We start from the raw sequence: 19,928 nt of genomic DNA, 5'->3' as shown, positions 1-19,928 counted from the left end.
GCATCAGCATGGACATAGGCACGGACGTGCCAGTTGGAACTTGCACAATCCTCCGCTGCATGCATTCTGAACGTATGTGGCCCTCTTTTCCGCATCCCGACCATGTTTTGGGTTGTCCATCGTAGATGACTTTTGCTCTGCATCCGCCGATGTACAAGTATGCGGGTACATGTTGAGTCAGTTCTGTTTTGATCTGTCGCACCCCACTGAGAACGGGGTAGGTCGTGAAGATCGACCATTTTTCCTCCACGTGGCTAAGCACTCTTCCATATGAGAGCATATTCGTTCGGAAAACAAATCTTGAGAGTCGACTTTCGGTATGCATGTGCCATTCTGTTTCGGTTGCCCCAAAACTTGAGAGCACACCGGATAGGTAAACAACCGCGAGCGCGAACTTCCGTGGCGTGGACGTAAACAGACGTCCGAGCCGCAGCACCGACAAATGCAGACTGATCCTTTTGAAGGGTCAACACTTTACCACTGAGCTAATAGAACTGTCACGTGGAGCTCTCTCTTTGACCAGTGATGTCCAAGACAGATAGTTCGCTATGTAAAAGACGGGAGTGGTTTGGTTGGAGTTTAAGCTTGGAACGAGCTTCATGGACTCAAAACAAATTATCTAACTCTTATGTCATTACTTAAGTGAGAACTGTTCAGAACACGTAATCAGAATGACAGTAACATATCAAGTAAATACAGCAGGATAATTCTCTGTGACTCCAGGAAGTAAATCGGAAGGTCATAGTGTGCCAAATGAATTATGGGATGTTGACATGTCTCTAGCTACTGGCAGGAAGAATGTCTTCGCACCTTACCCATTGCGTCTCTTATGCTTTTGAAAGACATGGAGCAGGCGGTTACGTAATTAACCAAACCAGTAGGCCAATGAATTTTATTTGCATTTCTGTAACTAGGAGTTGAAGCTAAATAGTAATTGTGAATAATTTTCGGATTCACAGACTGCAACCTAAACACCATAAATTAAGATTAGGGGGAATGATTTGGATGGCCAGACTCTTTAGTAACTGTTGTAATTTTTTTTCTGTCTTATATGTGCTGCAAACTGAAAAGCTCATTTACTGGACACAGTTCAACAGCAGCTCTTTGTTGTGTCATTATAACTCGTGCTTAACATTTGAAAATGAAGATGATGTTAAAGAAACTTCCTGGCAGATTAAAACTGTGTGCCCGACCGAGACACGAACTCGGGGCCATTGCCGCGGGATAGTGCTCTACCATCTGAGCTACCGAAGCACGACTCAGGCCCGGTACTCACAGTTTTACTTCTCCCAGTACCTCGTCTCCTACCTTCCAAACTTTACAGAAGCTCTCCTCTGCCAGGAAGTTTCATATCAGCGCACACTCCGCTGCAGAGTGAAAATCTCATACTGGAAACATCCCCCACGCTGTGGCTAAGCCATGTCTCCCCAATATCCTTTCTTTCAGGAGTGCTAGTTCTGCAAGGTTTGCAGGAGAGCTTCTGTAAAGTTTGGAAGGTAGGAGACGAGGTACTGGCAGAAGTAAAGCTGTGAGTACCGAGCGTGAGTGGTGCTTCGGTAGCTCAGATGGTAGAGCACTTACCCGCGAAAGGCAAAGGTCCCGAGTTCGAGTCTCGGTCGGGCACACAGTTTTAATCTGCCAGGAAGTTTCATATCAGCGCACACTCCGCTGCAGAGTGAAAATCTCATTCTGGAAGATGATGTTAAATTACAAGTTAACTGAATCGACACCCCATGACCTCACACACTACACAGGCACCACGGTATGATTGGTGAATAAATTATTTGTACAGTCGGTTGTTCATTTATCTGAATGTTAATTCCTGTTGGAACAAATTCCCTTTGGTCAAGAATTACTGCTACGAAGCTTAATACGGACAGCGGCTTTAGTGATAGACAAACAGAGTTCCTGGGTATCACATAAGATATTGAACTGAATTGACACAGTAGTGAATCACGTAAGTCAAACCAATGCATTTGTAGTAGACGACAGTCCATCAAAATTGTTACAATCCTTGGGAGAAAGTGCCATGAGAAAAATGTTCCATAGGGAATTCAAACGAACGATATAGGAAAAATACCCCCAGACTTCAAGAAGAACGTAATAATTCCAGTACCAACGGTGCCAATTACTGACAGATAAGACTATTACAGAACTATCGGACTAATAAGTCGTGGTTGCAAAACACTAACACAAATTATATACAGAACTATCAAAGAAAAAAAAATGGAAGCTGGGATCAGGGAAGATCAATTTGATTTCCAGAGAAATGTAGGAACACGTGAGGCAATATTGATCCTGTTTTAGAAAATAGCTTGAAGAATGGTTAACTTACGTTTATGGCATTCATCGATTCTGAGAAAACATTGGATAATGTTTATTGGAAGACGCACTGAAATTCTAAAGGTAGCACCGATAAAATACAGGGAGCGAAAGGCTATCTAGAACTTACGTAAAAACTAGACGTGAAGGGTGGTAGTTGTGAGAACACAGTGAGAGAGTGTTGTAGTCTATTCTCAATGTTATTCTATCTGTGCATTGAGCAACCAGGCAAGGATACCACTGGGAAACATGTAAAGGAAGTTGAAGTTCAGAGACAAAAATTAAATCTTTGAGTTTTGCCGATGACATTGTAATTCTGTAGGTAAGAGCAAAAGAGCGATGAAGTTGAAGGGGATGGGTAATGTCGTGAAAAGAGGTGATATGATAAATAACAACAGAAGTAGAATTAGGGTAATGAAATGTAGTCTAATTAAACCAAGAGATGTAGTGGGAATTAGATTAGGAAATAATATACTCAAAGTAGTATATGAATTTTGTTATTTAGGCTCCAAAATAAGTGGAAATGGCCGAAGTAGAGACAACAAAAAAAGTAGGGAACTACAGCAAGAAAAAACATTTTTGAAAATGAAAAACTAATTTATATCCAATATAAATTTAATGTGATATCTGTCTGGAGTGTTGCCTTGAACGGAATCGAAACATGGGCTACAGACAGTTCAAACAAGAACAAAATAGAAACTTTTGAAATGTGGTGCTTCTGAAGAACACTCAAGATTAGAAGGATATATCGGATGATGAGGAGGTACTGAATCGATTCGGGAAGGAAATATATTTATTTCACAACTTGACTTAAAGTAGGGGTCATATGGTAGGACACATCCTGAAGCATCAAGGAATCATTATTTGGTAATGCGAATAGAGTAGTTCTTCTTGCCATGAAATACCGTACCTGCTGCTTTTTACAGACTCTGAAATATAAACATGTTTGTATGAATGGGTGAGATTTGTACCAGTGTAGCCAAGGACGTAATTCTCTTTGCAATGTGCACCGACAGGTAAAAAAATCGCAGCTCAAGGAAGGAGTTCTGCGACGTAAACGAGAGTTGGTAGGCGTGTTTCTACAACTGAAAGATTATGTCTATTCAGATATCGCACCAGTCGGATAAGAGTGGCGCTAGTAGCGCCACTATGGGGATGAAAATCAGGTTTGCTTTAAATACACTCTGTAACGACAGAGAGCGTTATTTATCTTCGAGACAGGACGCACAGATATGAAGTTAGTCAAGAATGTCTTTGTGGCGACAAAGACGCCATTATCAGAACCTCCCTTAGCTTGAACGAGATACAGTGATAGGGCTGCGAGAAGCTGGGTGTTCCTTTCGCGATACTACAGAAAGGATTGGCAGGAATGTAGCCACTGTACACGACTGCTGGCAGCAGTGGTCACGAGAATGTAAGGTTGCAAGAAGACCGGGCCTCGGACGGCCACATGGTACTACCGAAAGGGACGACAATTGTTTACGGCGTATGGTTCTGGCGCATCGTACTGCATCTGCAGCAGCAATTTATTTACCTTAATAGTGTTGAAAAATCATAATATACATAGCAGTTCATGACGTCTAGTCTTACAAATTTCAAAACTCCGCCATTTCTCTCCCCACATCCACCACTGCTGGCGGCTCACCTCCAACTGCGCAACGCTACCCGCTGTTCACATCCAGCTGCCGCTGCCCAACACTACAATGGCAGACAACAATGCAAACTAGCCACAGACTGCACACAGCACAGCCAGTGATTTTCATACAGAGCGCTACGTAACGTTGCCAATAAGAAAACATAAACAGCCTACTTACATAGCCCCCATGCTCCCCACAAAAAATTTTACAAATTGTTTTGGGCAGTGGCCAATAATGATTTGATAAAATTTTTCATAGTTACAATAACAAAGAAATCAAAGGCACACACTTATTGATACAATTTTGGTCAAAAGCTAAAATTTTCTCACAGTCCATAAGACAGTCCTGATCATTCATTACAGTAACATTGCAGTGTTTTTCTCAAAGTCTGAGCAGTAAAAGAAAATGCACACGGAAGTAGTGGATTTCCATGCAATCTTGAAGTAGTAGTGTTGTCCTTCCAACGGATAGACAGTGCTGACTCTTGACATGCAGACAGGTATTGGTCCACAACAGAGCAAACCCACAACAGAGTCAGTCGAAATTTTGAAGAGTATTGGTAGGTAGGTCATCACAGAGCAGACCCACTGTAGTCCTGGTAGAGATTACGGTACTGGTGGGCCACCAGAGGTGCAGACCCACTGCAGTCCTTGTAGAAATAATGGTACTGGTGAGTCAGCAAAGGTGTAGACCCACTGTAGTCCTTGTAGAAATGACCAGCAGCCATCTGTTGTGATTGTGCAGGTGCACAATCACCATTGAAGAGTCTTGCGGATAATATAGCAAGTCCATAACCACCACTTGTGCACTCACAAAGTTTTTGGAATTGTCCTTAGAACCAGCAATGCTGTTATCCAGTCCCTTGCTGAATTATTAAGACACGTGTAAACACTAACAGTCCCTACTTCTCACATATTGTCCATATACTATGACCAACAGAAACGTGTGCAGTGAAATGGAACTTATAAGTTAATAATATGATGAACTGGTATCAATTACAATTTTATAACATAAGAATACAATAACAACGGTACAAAATACATAATTAAAAACATAATAATACAGATAACATTTGTAGGAATAGGGGCTTTACAAAAGAATAGAAATAAACATATACATCAGTGTTACAGGAATTATGATATAAGTAAATAAATAAAAGATCAGAATAATTATTGAAACATCAAATTCACACATGAGCATTAAAACAAAACAGAATAAATAATGTCTAAACATCTTTACAAAGTAAATAACATATTATTAGAAAAATTCTACAACATAACTCTTATTAGCTAAACACATAAAGACAGGAAAAACACAAATATACAAGAGTACACAAACATAGGGGGGGATAACACAATGGAAAGGACAGGGTTCGTTTTCAGTGTAACATTTGGTACTGCAGTCCAACCCAAAACTTCATTCCATATATCGTCCCCCTTATTTCAACATTTGCTCCAGCCAGAAAAAAAAATCCTATCCAAGCATGCTTTCTGTATTCTATGCACTACTTTTTTGGCCAAACCATTTTCTTACAGCTTCTCAATGCATTTCTTCCGATTCATCATAGTTAGTTTCTTATATAGTCTACCCCCCTCTTAAGCTAACTTGAATCTACTGAGCTCAGATATATATACCAAGGGACGAGGCAATGCAGCAGCACATAACAAATTAACACAAACAGCAAGGACAAAAAAAATACAAATTGGCAAAGTAAGCAACAATATTACAACTAATATAAGGCAATGAGCAGCAAACAAGAAAAATAAATCAGTAGTAAACTGGCTTAGCAGAGTAACACAAAGTCAACTTCATTAACACTATGCCTGGCAAACAGCAGCAGCAAATGCAACAACTTATATCTAAACATGACATAGCTCAAGCAAAAAAAAAAAAAAAAAATTACATTAAAGACAACAATGCAGACAAGGGAAATGTATATTCACATCTTAATGTCTATGTAATTAAAGTGGTGCACCACAAGAAGTTATTCTACCAAAAAAATTACCAAGTAGTTGAAAAGAAAATTCTGTATGCAATTCCTGTGAAGGGAAATGCTTTTTATGCTCCTTCGTTTTTTTGAATAGATCATAAAATTATTTACTGGATCTGTAGGCATAAAATATTTATATTAGTACATCTATTAAATTTTATTTTAACCAATGCTGCAGTGCAGCTAGAAACTAGATATTAAACAAAATGAGTAAATAAATACATAAAGCAAGCCATATGGCATTTCTCTCCACTAGCAAGACAATAGCCGTGAAATGTTTCTCATCATTTCATTAGGCATTTTAGTAAATATCATAAATTAAGTGCTCCACAGTATAATCATATGTTTTCTAGTTTGAGCGTATCGTATTTGCGATGCTTTCTACAAAGGAATGTCAATAGCGAGGATAATGGCCTCCCTTTTTTTTATATCTGTGCCTCTGAAAAGGCACACACTAATGGCTTTTTCTCCAGGCGTCTGACACAGCTGGGTGCCCACAACGCATTACATGCAGGTGGTCACTTAACTTTCTTACGGAAATATTTACATCAGCAGTTTCTGCTACAGTGACAGTCTCATATAAAAATATTTCACAGGTCAAGAATTTGCGTTACAAATCTGAAGAAACAAAATCCTATTGACATAACAGAGTCCAAAAAATTTTCATCGGCATTGTAATACATTCACGCATTTACATACATTTCATAACTCTTAAAGTACGATTCTTGGTTTCCAACAACCTTTTTCACAAATCAGAGTCCCTAAACGCTACTCATTATTCCTTACCTTATTCGTCGACACTTCTTCAATATTTCATCATAACAGATATGTAGCATACTCAAATAACTCATATAGCATCAGCTTATTGATCATAAACATACCGCAACAGCATAATACACATCATCATCGTAATAATAACATCATAAAAGCTCAGCCAAATCTCAAAATCGTCGTAGCTTCCTCCAATAGTTTCAAAACCTAAAAAAAATTCTCTGTTCATGTCAGTAGTGTCATTTACCTCAAACTTACTTTAAAAATCATGCTCCCTTACGAAATACATCATTCAAAGCTCTCATAGTATCACAATGGTTCCAAAAAAATATGAACAGTTCACAAAGTACAGACAAAATAAAATTTCATAAATGTGAAGTTACCCAACTGTGTAATTGCGTAAACATGTGTCACTGATGTAGTAAATAAATGTTTATCTCTCAGTTAAAGGATCAGATAGCTGTGTAATTTGTGTGTTACAGAAATATGGTACCGATGCGTAAAGTTGTATAAGCAAATACCATATTAGCTAGGGCTCCTTGTGCTTGCCAAACACATGGTACACAAAGTAGGCGTGTACCCCCCTGAGGATTAATGTAATTATACCCTCAGGTGTTACAGATTACAGCAATGGAATGAAATGTATCACGGAAAACTTTCTTTGTAATTCAAAAATCTTTAAAAATAAATGTTTTAAGTACAAAATTAATCACTGAAATGCGTGTCCTGTAGCGCTAAATGTGCGTCTTGCTGTAAGATAATTCTGTTGAAGTGTCGTAGTTATCGTCCTCTGTAAGCAAAGTTCTGCTGAAGTCAATGTACTCACCTCATCATAAACAAAAGTGAGATGCTTTGCGTATAGATATCGTAGTTATTATGCTTATTGCTGTGATGAAGAATGTACTATAATGTAACGTATTGTTGTGCTACAAAAAAAACTGTCTCATTGTAGCTATACCACAAAAGTTACTACTAAAACATGTTTTACTTTCCAGAAGAATTCAGAAAACCTGTGCAGATATAAAACAGATACACCGCAAAAACAACATTGTAAATTGTCACTCATTAGTAGTGTCGTGATAAAATCGTGTAGCTGTCACATAAACTAACCACTGTGTCATCTGGTATCTCACAGAAAGTACTTTAAATCCAGAATGTATTTTCAAGTAAACCAAAATGTTGCATTAAAATCTCATTAGCAGTACTGGTAAATGTTCTAAGTATGTGAGCCTTATAGTCGTTACGTAATCGTGCAACTAACAAGCAAGAATGTACGCACACAATAACACTGTGACGTCTGTTCACTATAACAATGCATTCGTAATTTCTGTTTCTTGATTGGATATTTAACTTCAAACATTGTTGCATGATAACAGTTTCTAAGTCTGACAATGCATACTAGAAATGTGAAGTGAAAAGTTTTATCGCAAAGACAAAGTTAAAAAGCAGATTATCTTTCAATAAACGGATTTACATGTGAAATGTGGTGTAAACCTTTACTCTTCCTAGTACACAGAGTTTGAGCTTCAGTGGAATTATCATGTGGTATATGGTACATCGGTAAAGAATGCTAAAATTTTTCTCAAGGTTAGCGTCTATGTAATTTTTCCCTGAGCCAGCCGGCGCATGTGGCTGCCTGCGGTGCGAGTCATTGTCTGTCTCTTTGTTGGTGTGCGTCGTTATTGGGATTAGGAGACCTAACTTCTACAAATTCACCTTGTCGAGAGGGCCCTGCTCTGTTTGAATCCCGCCAATTCTGATGGAATTCAGGTCTGTCGTTACGATCATATCGTCTGTCGTCATGTCGGTAGATTCCATAGTTTCTTTCTTGTCGGTCACGTGGTGGAGAACTTCTCCCTGAATCGTAACTGCGCACTGGTCCATTGCGTTATAAGTTATTCTGTCTCCCTTGATAATATTTATTTTGGTTCCCATATTGTCTGTTTCTCTGATTGTCTCTGTGATAGTCATTACTGCGGAGAGGTGATCCTTCCCTGTAGTTATTACTACTCTGCCAACGGTTGTCATACGGGTGGTGTCTGTTTTGGTCACGATTTGTGTTGTGAGAATAGCCTTGTCGTGTCCAGTTATTACTTCTTTCATCGTGGAATTGCGACGGATGTGACCTGTAATTGTTGTGTTCCTGTTTTCGCGTTCCGCGATTGTCAGTGTCAATTTCTAATTCTTGTAAGAGTCCCTGAAATGCTTCCATGTCGTCTTTGCAACGTCCTGCCAAAATAATATGTCGTAAATGTTCAGGCAGTTTGATTAAGCAAATGCGGATGAGTTCTGAGGGGCTGTATGGGTTTGAAAGATACTGATTCTTATGCAACATGTCTTCAAAATATTTCATAAGACTGGAAAATTCAGGTTGTTCGAAACGTTTCATCATTATGATGCTATGTTTTACTCGGTCTTGTGTGGCTTGAGATCAATATGCTGAGAGGAAGGCATGGTAAAACTCTCCTTCACTGTGGCAATCGTGAATAACCGACCACATTCTTACAGCTGGTTCATTCTCTAAGTAGCCACACATAAATTCTAATCTGTGTTCTAATGACCAGTTGGGAGGAAAACAATGAGGGAATTGATGAAGCCACGCTTGTGGATGAATGTCGTTGCCGGAATTCTTAAATGTTTTGAATTTACGTGTAGTAATGAACAGCTTATAGTCAAAATCATCATGTCGGCGAGTCGCATGTCGGTCATTGTTATGTCGTTTCGGCGGTTCCATCTCAAAATTCGGTGTGCCTTGCCAATTTCTTTTATAATTTCCGAAGTGTCCTGTGTTATTATTTTGTGGTTGTTCCGTATTTCTAAGTCCCTCTTCCCGTATTGGAGCGCGAGTGGCCTCTGAAATACGTAATTCTTGTATTACCTGAGTCAGCTGATCTTGTACTTCCCGGATTTCTCTTTGGTGTTGCGTATTAATTTGATTCTGATTTTGTTTGAATTTCCTAATTTGTTCGCACTCTTCTGCGTCATTAAAGACTACCGGTTTTGTGTCATTCAGATTATCATCTACCTTCGTAGATAAGTTAGTGAACTGATCCGAATGTTCGGCTACTTTCTCCAAATAGTGAACACATTTCCTCAGTGTGTTTTTCTGAACCAAGTTTCAGAGTGTCCATTTGTGTTGAAATCGAATCTACTGTGTCCTTTAAGTTTTCTTGAGTTTTTGCAAGTTGCGTAACCGAATCGGTAGATGCAACTGAGTCAATTTTGGCCCACAAGGTCTCATGATTTTCATGAACAATGGTTTGCAGTTCTTTTATGGCTGCTTCGTGATTCTGTAATGAATTTTCATGCCGCCAAAAAATAGGTTGAAAATGCTCACAAATTTGTGTTTTTACGTCGTTACAGACTTTTTGACATTTCGATTCGATTTTATGTAACTCAGTAGTTAAATCTTCACGTGTTTGTTCAAGCGTGGTGTGAAGATTTTGTTCCATTGCGTCTAACTGTTGCTGTGTTTGTCTCTGGTGTTGTTCCATTGTGTCTAACTTTTGAAGCTTTTGCTGTGTTTGTCTCTGGTGTTGTTCCATTGTGTCTAACTTTTGAAGCTTTTGCTGTGTTTGTCTCTGATTTTGTTCCATTTGTTGCATTAGCTGTAATAACAATGCATTAGTGTCTGGAATCTGTTCCTCTACACTTTTCGGCAGTGCATTTGCACCGGCAACATTCACATTTTGACAAGCAGAAAATGTGTCTTGACTTATTTGAGAAAACGGTGAGGACGCAAAACCTGAATCTACAGTATTTGCAAAATTGTGTCCAGTCACTTCGGATTCCTGAGGCGAGCTCTTGCCGACCGATCGATCGATAATGCTTCCCTGTTCACTAATTGTTTCACTGCCTACGCCATTGTTTGCCGCCCGCTCCATTTCCCTATGCAAAATTACCAAATTACTATGTTGAACATTAGTTAATTCATTACACAGTGGCGCTAACACACTGCTTTCGTCTTCACTGTCATTTCTCAGTTTACTTTGGAGCCTAGTATTACATTTTTCACACGCCATTATTGTCACAATATTTCACACGACAACACAGAAAAACACAATTTGAAGAGCAAAAATAAGAGAACACATTAACATAGCACTGAAAATAATATCTAGTTAATTGCAAGCGCAGCTGCGAAATACTTGCTGCAAATCTACATGCATGCCACAACTGTTTTACTGTACAACAATGAAAAACTACAACTACAAAGGAAATTCTCTCTATAATTACGCGCTAGCAATAAACAAAAGCTACACTAATTACACAAACTACAAGGAAAAATCAGAAGATTCCAGTGAGGTATCCTCGGCTAAGGGTCGACATATGAAACGTACCTTTTGAAAAATTATATACGTGACTGACACACAGTATTTTTAGCGCAACGCAATCTGACTTTCAATAATTCCTACAAAAGAATGGCCCTTACTAACATTAACCTATACCTTTCATAAATCACTTACCTCACAAAAATCTTCGTTACTCGAACTACTGCAATACAGCGAGCGCCACTACTGCCAGCTAAATAAAAGATTCAACTACGGAAGGCACTAACTACTGATAGGCATAGTTAGCAAATGAAAGATTTTAATAGAGAACAAACAATGTATTTACCTTAATAGTGTTGAAAAATCATAATATACATAGCAGTTCAGGACATCTAGTCTTACAAATTTCAAAACTCCGCCATTTCTCTCCCCACATCCACCACTGCTGGCGGCTCACCTCCAACTGCGCAACGCTACGCGCTGTTCACATCCAGCTGCCGCTGCCCAACACTACAATGGCAGACAACAATGCAAACTAGCCACAGACTGCACACAGCACAGCCAGTGATTTTCATACAGAGCGTTACGTAACGTTGCCAATAAGAAAACATAAACAGCCTACTTACAAACTTTTCAGTAAAACACAATGCAGACTGAAAGTTCCTGGCAGATTAAAACTGTGTGCCGGACCTAGACTCGAACACAGACCATTGTTTTTCACGGGCACATGCTATATGAACTAAGTTATCCAGCTCAGTTGGGTGATCACTTACCCATGGAAGGCAAAGTTCAAAGTCCCTGACTTTGACTCTCGTTCCCGCACACAGGTTCAATTTGCCAGGAGGTTCCATATCAGCCGACAGTACGCTGCAGAGCGAAAAATAGCTTGGCACGTTTCAAACTGTCGATAGAATTTGGCAACGTTCCTCTCTTCTTCATCGTACTCCTAAGGGGACTTTTGCACTCATTTTGCACCCGCAGCGATTCATCTACTTAGTTACATGTTAACTGCATCTTGAACAAATCAGTCCACAGTAATACATTAATCGGTTTTAAAAGATAAAAAGAAGAACTAGTCTACTCAGTATGTAATACCACTGGGCACTAAAATTGCTACACCACGAAGATGACGTGCTACAGACGGGAAATTTAACCGACAGGAAGAAGATGCTGTGATATGCAAATGATTAATGATTACCTTTTCAGAGCATTCACACAAGGTTGGCGCCGGTGGCCACACCTACAACGTGCTGACATGAGGAAAGTTTCACACCGATTTCTCATACACAAACAGCAGCTCACCGGCGTTGGCTGGTGAAACGTTGTTGGGATGCCACGTGTAAGGAGGAGAAATGCGTACCATCACGTTTCCGACTTTGATAAAGATCGGAGTGCAGCCTGCACGAACAGTTCGACGACGTTTGCAGCAGCATGGCCTGTCAGCTCGGAGACCATGGCTGCAGTAACCGTTGACGCTGCATCACAGACAGGAGCCCCTTCGATGGTGTACTCAACGACGAACCTGCGTGCATGAATGGCAAAACGTCATTTTTTCAGATGAATCCAGGTTCTGTTTACAGCATCATGATGGTCGCATCCGTGTTTGGCGACATCGCGGTGAACGCACACTGGAAGCGGTATTCGTCATAACCATACTGGCGTATCACCCGGTGTGATGGTATGGGGTGCCATTAGTTACACGCCTCGGTCACCTCTTGTTCGCATTGACGGCACTTTGAACAGTGGACGTTACATTTCAGATGTGTTACGACCCGTGGCTCTACCCTTCATTCGATCCCTGCGAAATCCTACATTTCAGCAGGATAATGCACGACCGCATGCTGCAGGTCCTGTACGGGCCTTTCTGGGTACAGAAAATGATCTCTCACCAATTGAAGACGTCTGGTCAATGGTGGCCGAGCAACTGGCTCGTCACAATACGCCAGTCACTACTGTTGATGAACTTGAGTATCGTGTTGAAGCTGCATGGGCAGCTGACACTTATACCCGTATCTTTTGACTACACTGACTTGGAATTTTAAAATGTTTACATCGTCAAGCCCCGTAGACATTAGTATTTGACACAAATTTCAAATCGATACCATTACCCATTCCTGAGCAAAATAGGTCTTAAATGATGAACAGAGAGACAGACGAACAACAAATGACCAAAAATATCTATTTAAAGAAGTAACGGAAAACCTAGATCAGGATAGTCAGATGGGTATTTAAACAGATAAAGAGAGAGAGAAAGAGTAAGAACTACAGCCAAAGGGTGTGGCCATCGCATGTGGTATCTGTTTCAACAACTCAGGCACCTTACGGTCGCAACAGACAAAAAGCGACCAAGGACTATGCAATTGCTACTGTATGAGAACGCCCGTCTACGTTCTGCATATTTCACACAAGAACCTATCCAGGAGATTGGTTGGAAAACAACCGCAATCGCCCTTCATCTTCTAATCTAGCGCCCTCACAGTACATTTTAATTTCCCCTGTCTATACTTTTACAAATAAATTCATAAAACTTTGTCAGCATGACCAGGTAGGATTCAGGATTTACACTCATTGCAGAGGAAGTTCAAATACATAGCAAAATAAACATTTTTTTCATGTGAAATCTCATCATTTTTTTCACTTACTATTCGCTGCATTTGTTGCTACAGGTACACTTTTCCTCATAAGTAAGAGATATCCTTCGATGAATTTTGCATAGCATACAAACCATACTTACAAGTGTATGAAACTCTAGAAGTTATTTAATTTATGAAAAAATGAATGAGCTGTTACATTTTAAAATTCATGTTTAGAAGAAACTCAAATTTTATGGTTGCCTATCTCTATTTTTACCACAGTTTTTAATTGGTTTGGAAAATTCTAGAGTTTCATACACCTGTAAGTATGGTTTGTATGCTGTGTAAATTTTTGCAAAATAATCGTGGAGACATGGAAAATCCAAGCAACGTAGACAGTTTTAACGTCAAAGGATTTGTAATTAAATCTTTAATTACCTTGCAGGTCGATTACTTTTATCCGGTCATGCGAAGGAGCGCTTTCAACTGAAACGGCAAACGGTCTCGAAAACAGCCCGAAAACATACGTAAGACTGATAGTGTCCTTAAAATCCTTATAAAACTGTCGCTGTAATTCTTGCAGGCTACAACGAATTCTTCAAACCTCGCTCTTTCTTTAATGCCAAAGACAACTGGATTGTCATGTCAGATCTTCTTTTTACCATTGTGCGGTCAAGTCCCCACAAAATGTGAAGTCTGTAATCCATTTCGGATATCCTAATTTTCGTTCCTGCGCTCATTTTTCCTTCATAAATTTAACAGTAGTCAGATTTGAACGGAAAAATCGTTCCCGGCGTGCCTGTTGACTTAGCCAATGAACTTTGGGGTAATAAGAAAATGGAATAATGGGTGCGACTTTATAAATTTTACTATTCGTACCTTCAAGTTCTTCAAGTGCTCTATGCCTGCAAATCCTTGATGTGCAGGATAGTGAATCTCATCAGTTGATCGTTGCAATTTTATGCTCTGTCATTGTCATCTAAAAGTTTAAATCCGTTCTGCATGGTACTATAATGTCGTTTCGTAGCAAATAAGCAGTATCGTCATTCCCATTCATTTTAAAGGACTGTGACGATAGATCGATGGACTTTCTTTTATTTTGCAAATAGCCACTGGGTATCTGACCGTCCTTCAAAGCAAATCGCGAAGGTTTAACAGCGCTGACACCACGATTCTGCCGATTTCAAGAGAGTTGTGCAGGCCATAAAATGTCGCATCGCAATACTAAATGGTATTTCGCGCGCCTCCGGGTACTTCCTAGAAGGACCGAGCAAAGCCGTGCGATAGGTTGGTCCTTGGCCTACACCCGGCACACACACGCTGCGCTCGTGACCTTTGGCACACCGTGAGAGGTCCTGCTGTAGGTGAATTCAGTACTGAAACACATGTATCATATACCTGAAAACGTTTGGTATATATGGAGAGGTTGGCTCAGGAGAGGAAGTTGCATCAAATCATTCAGAGAACTGGAGAAAAAAAAGAAACAAAAATATTTCATTAGAGTATTATGTATATGTTGTTGTAGTTGTGGTTTCAGTTCGAAGATTCGTTTGACGCAGTTCTCTACGCTCATCCAACAAGTGCATTATCTCTACATAACTACTGCAACCTGCTGCCACTTGGACCTTCTTACTACATTCAAATCTAGGTCATTCTAAATGTCCCCATACCCTCCCTGCTACAAACACTACAATCAATTACCAAATCACGTTTCCTTGATGCTTCAGGATGTGTCCTACTATATGATTCCTCATTTAAGTCAAGTTGTGAAATAGATATCTTTCCTTCCCGAATCGATTCAGTACCTCCTCATTATCCGATCTATCCTTCTAATCTTCAGTGTTCTTCTGAAGCACCACATTTCAAAAGTTTCTGTTTTGTTCTTGTTTGAACTGTCTGTAGCCCATGTTTCAATTCCGTTCAAGGCAACATTCCAGACAAATACAACATTAAATTCATATAGGATGTAAATTAGTTTCTCATTTTCAAAAATGTTTTTTCTTGCTGTTGCTCCCTACTTTTTTTGTTGTCTCCACTTCGGCCATTTACACTCATTTTGCTGCCTAAATAACAACTCATCTACTGCTTTGAGTACCTTATTTCCTAATCTAATTCCCACAGCATCACATGGTTTAATTAGACTACATTTCTTTATTCATTCTACTTCTGCTGTTATTTATCATATCACTACAATACTCTCTCACTGTCTTCTCACAACCACTACCCTTCATGTCTAGTTTTTACATTAGTTCTAGATAGCCTTTCGCTCCCTGTATTTTATAGGTGCTACCTTTAGAATTTCAGTGCGTCTTCCAATCAACATTATCCAATGTTTTCTCAGAATCGATGAATGCCATAAACATAAGTTTACCTTTCTTCAACCTATTTTCTAAAACAGGATCATTATTGCCTCACATGTTCCTACATTTCTCTGGAAGTCAAATTGGTCTTCCCTGAGCCCAGCTTCCATTTTTTTTTCTTTGATAGCTCTGTATATAATTTGTGTTAGTGTTTTGCAACCACGACTTATTATTCAGATAGTTCTGCAATAGTCTCATCTGTCAGTAATTGGCACCGTTGGTACTGGAATTATTACGTTCATCTTGAAGTCTGGGGGTATTTTTACTATATCAATCGTTTGAATTCCCAATGGAACAGTTTCGTCATGGTATTTTCTCCCAAGGATTGTAGCAATTTTGATGGACTGTCGTCTACACTAAATACATTGGTTTGACTTAAGTGCTTCACTGATCTGTCAATTCAGTTCAGTATCTCGTGTGATACCCAGGAACTCTGTTCCTCTATCACTAAAGCCGCTGTCGGTATTAAGCTTTGTAGCAGAAATTCTTGACCAAAGGGAATTTGTTCCAACAGGAATTAACATTCAGATAGACCAACAATCGACAGTGCAAATAATTTATTCACCAATCATAACGTGGTGCCTGCGTAGTGTGTGGGGTCATGGGGTGTCGATGCTGTTAACTTATAATTTATCATCATCTTCCCAGTGAACTGTTAAGTACGAGTTATAATGACACAACAAAGAGCTGCTGTTGAACTGTGTCCAGTAAATGAGCTTTGCAGTTTGCAGTACATATAAGACAGAAAAAATAATTACAACAATTACTAAAGAGTCTGGGTCTCCCAATCGTTACCCCTAATCTTAATTTATGGTGTTAAAGTTGCAGTCTGTGAATCCGAGCCGATCTGTGTGGCGAGCGGTTCTAGGCGCTTCAGGCTGGAACCGCGCGACATCTACGGTTGCCGGTTCGAATCCAGCCTCGGGCATGGATATGTGTGATGTCCTTAGATTGGTTATGTTTAAGTAGTTCTAAGTTCTAGGGAACTGATGACCTAAGATGTTAAGTCCCATAGTGCTCAGAGCCATTTGAACCCATTGTTTGTGAATCAGAAAATTATTTAGAATTACTATTTAGCTTCAACTCCTAGTTACAGAAATACAAATAAAATTCATTGGCCTACTGGTTTGGTTAATTATGTAACCGCCTGCTCCATGTCTTTCAAAAGCAAGTAAGAGACGCAACGGGTAAGGTGCGAAAACATTTGCCCCAAACATCTTCTCACCAGTCACAGAAAAATGAATGATGAAGTTATCCTTCATTGGTAAAATATATGTAGCCGATTTCTCTGTGTAGCCAATATAGCTCATTTGGCTAATTGATGGAGCTATAGTGGCTACACATACTATTACTGTCCCTCCAAGTGTATCTTTCTGTATGTGCCAACTACTTGTCAGTACCTGGCGTACTTAGTATCATGGCAGGGAAGGTGAAACATCCTCATCACAAGGACTTCGTTGTCGCTGATGGGTCTTGTGAACATGCAAAAGAAGATCCGAAGAAGAAGAAGAAGAAGAAAAGAACGGAATACTCCTTCCTGATAATATACGATCAATTATTGTAGGCCCATGCAAGTGTGACAAGACTAATTTCTTCATGACGCCGATAACACATGTAGATGGAGTCCGGTTTGAACATGTTTGTGTATTCTCAAGAACACTGTTTCAGGAGATACTGCGAGGTGTAAAGGGTGTCACATACACGACATTCAGTGAAAATGGTGATATCCTTCTTCCACCTGAAAAAGCAAAGCCAAACACTATCTTCATATTTGACAATGTTGCTGTGGAAAACCAGGACCAAATCAAATTCGAAAATATTTCTGTTTCGGTCGTCATATGCGTGCTGATGTATTTTATCTAAGCCAAACGTTTTTCAGAATCCCGAAACAGTTGCTTAGAAATAATGCGAACCTCTTTATAGTCTTCAAACAAGACAATCTGTATTTAAAACACATTTACCAGGCACATGTAGAACCCGACATGTCGCTCAATGATTTTGTACAGTTATGTGCTGATTGCTGGAATCATTCATAGTACGGGTTTCTCGTTATTGATAAAACAAGAAAACTGAATGATTGTAGGTACAGACGAAACTTTCAAGAGTTTCTGTATATATGGCCTGGTAAGAGATGTGAATCAGCGGTATACGCTGCACAATGGACAAAATCGAGCTCATGTCTAGCTCTCAACCCGAGCGAATGGGTGTACACAGACATACACTCCTGGAAATTGAAATAAGAACACCGTGAATTCATTGTCCCAGGAAGGGGAAACTTTATTGACACATTTCTGGGGTCAGATACATCACATGATCACACTGACAGAACCACAGGCACATAGACACAGGCAACAGAGCATGCACAATGTCGGCACTAGTACAGTGTATATCCACCTTTCGCAGCAATGCAGGCTGCTATTCTCCCATGGAGACGATCGTAGAGATGCTGGATGTAGTCCTGTGGAACGGCTTGCCATGCCATTTCCACCTGGCGCCTCAGTTGGACCAGCGTTCGTGCTGGACGTGCAGACCGCGTGAGACGACGCTTCATCCAGTCCCAAACATGCTCAATGGGGGACAGATCCGGAGATCTTGCTGGCCAGGGTAGTTGACTTACACCTTCTAGAGCACGTTGGGTGGCACGGGATACATGCGGACGTGCATTGTCCTGTTGGAACAGCAAGTTCCCTTGCCGGTCTAGGAATGGTAGAACGATGGGTTCTATGACGGTTTGGATGTACCGTGCACTATTCAGTGTCCCCTCGACGATCACCAGTGGTGTACGGCCAGTGTAGGAGATCGCTCCCCACACCATGATGCCGGGTGTTGGCCCTGTGTGCCTCGGTCGTATGCAGTCCTGATTGTGGCGCTCACCTGCACGGCGCCAAACACGCATACGACCATCATTGGCACCAAGGCAGAAGCGACTCTCATCGCTGAAGACGACACGCCTCCATTCGTCCCTCCATTCACGCCTGTCGCGACACCACTGGAGGCGGGCTGCACGATGTTGGTGCGTGAGCGGAAGACGGCCTAACGGTGAGCGGGACCGTAGCCCAGCTTCATGGAGACGGTTGCGAATGGTCCTCGCCGATACCCCAGGAGCAACAGTGTCCCTAATTTGCTGGGAAGTGGCGGTGCGGTCCCCTACGGCACTGCGTAGGATCCTACGCTCTTGGCGTGCATCCGTGCGTCGCTGCGGTCCGGTCCCAGGTCGACGGGCACGTGCACCTTCCGCCGACCACTGGCGACAACATCGATGTACTGTGGAGACCTCACGCCCCACGTGTTGAGCAATTCGGCGGTACGTCCATCCGGCCTCCCGCATGCCCACTATACGCCCTCGCTCAAAGTCCGTCAACTGCACATACGGTTCACGTCCACGCTGTCGCGGCATGCTACCAGTGTTAAAGACTGCGATGGAGCTCCGTATGCCACGGCAAACTGGCTGACACTGACGGCGGCGGTGCACAAATGCTGCGCAGCTAGCGCCATTCGACGGCCAACACCGCGGTTCCTGGTGTGTCCGCTGCGCCGTGCGTGTGATCATTGCTTGTACAGCCCTCTCGCAGTGTCCGCAGCAAGTATGGTGGGTCTGACACACCGGTGTCAATGTGTTCTTTTTTCCATTTCCAGGAGTGTAAGATTCGCTTGTACATGGATGCGAAAATTCATACTATTGTGCATAAAGTTGGAGGTATGCGTAGGGAACTAGAGACGTATTACCAGTCTCTTCTGATAATGGTCAATTCATCAAATGAGTTAGTTAGTAAAATCTTTAAGAAAGTAACCGACTAAACTGAAAAGGTCCAGGCTATTGAAACGAAAATAGATTTAGAGGTCCTTGTTGCTGAGAAGGGGGAGCCGGCACATAATACGAGGAATAAGAGCGGATATATAAAGCCTCACGCTGCGGAGGCTTCGGATTATTATACACCGAGATGTCAACGAAGCAGAAAGTCATACAAGAGCGGAAAGCGGTTCGAGAGAAATTACGGTTGCTAAGG

This window comes from Schistocerca piceifrons, chromosome X (assembly GCF_021461385.2).
Source record: "Schistocerca piceifrons isolate TAMUIC-IGC-003096 chromosome X, iqSchPice1.1, whole genome shotgun sequence".
NCBI classification, from domain to species: Eukaryota; Metazoa; Arthropoda; class Insecta; order Orthoptera; family Acrididae; genus Schistocerca; species Schistocerca piceifrons.
Note: the sequence above shows the minus strand (reverse complement) of the source record.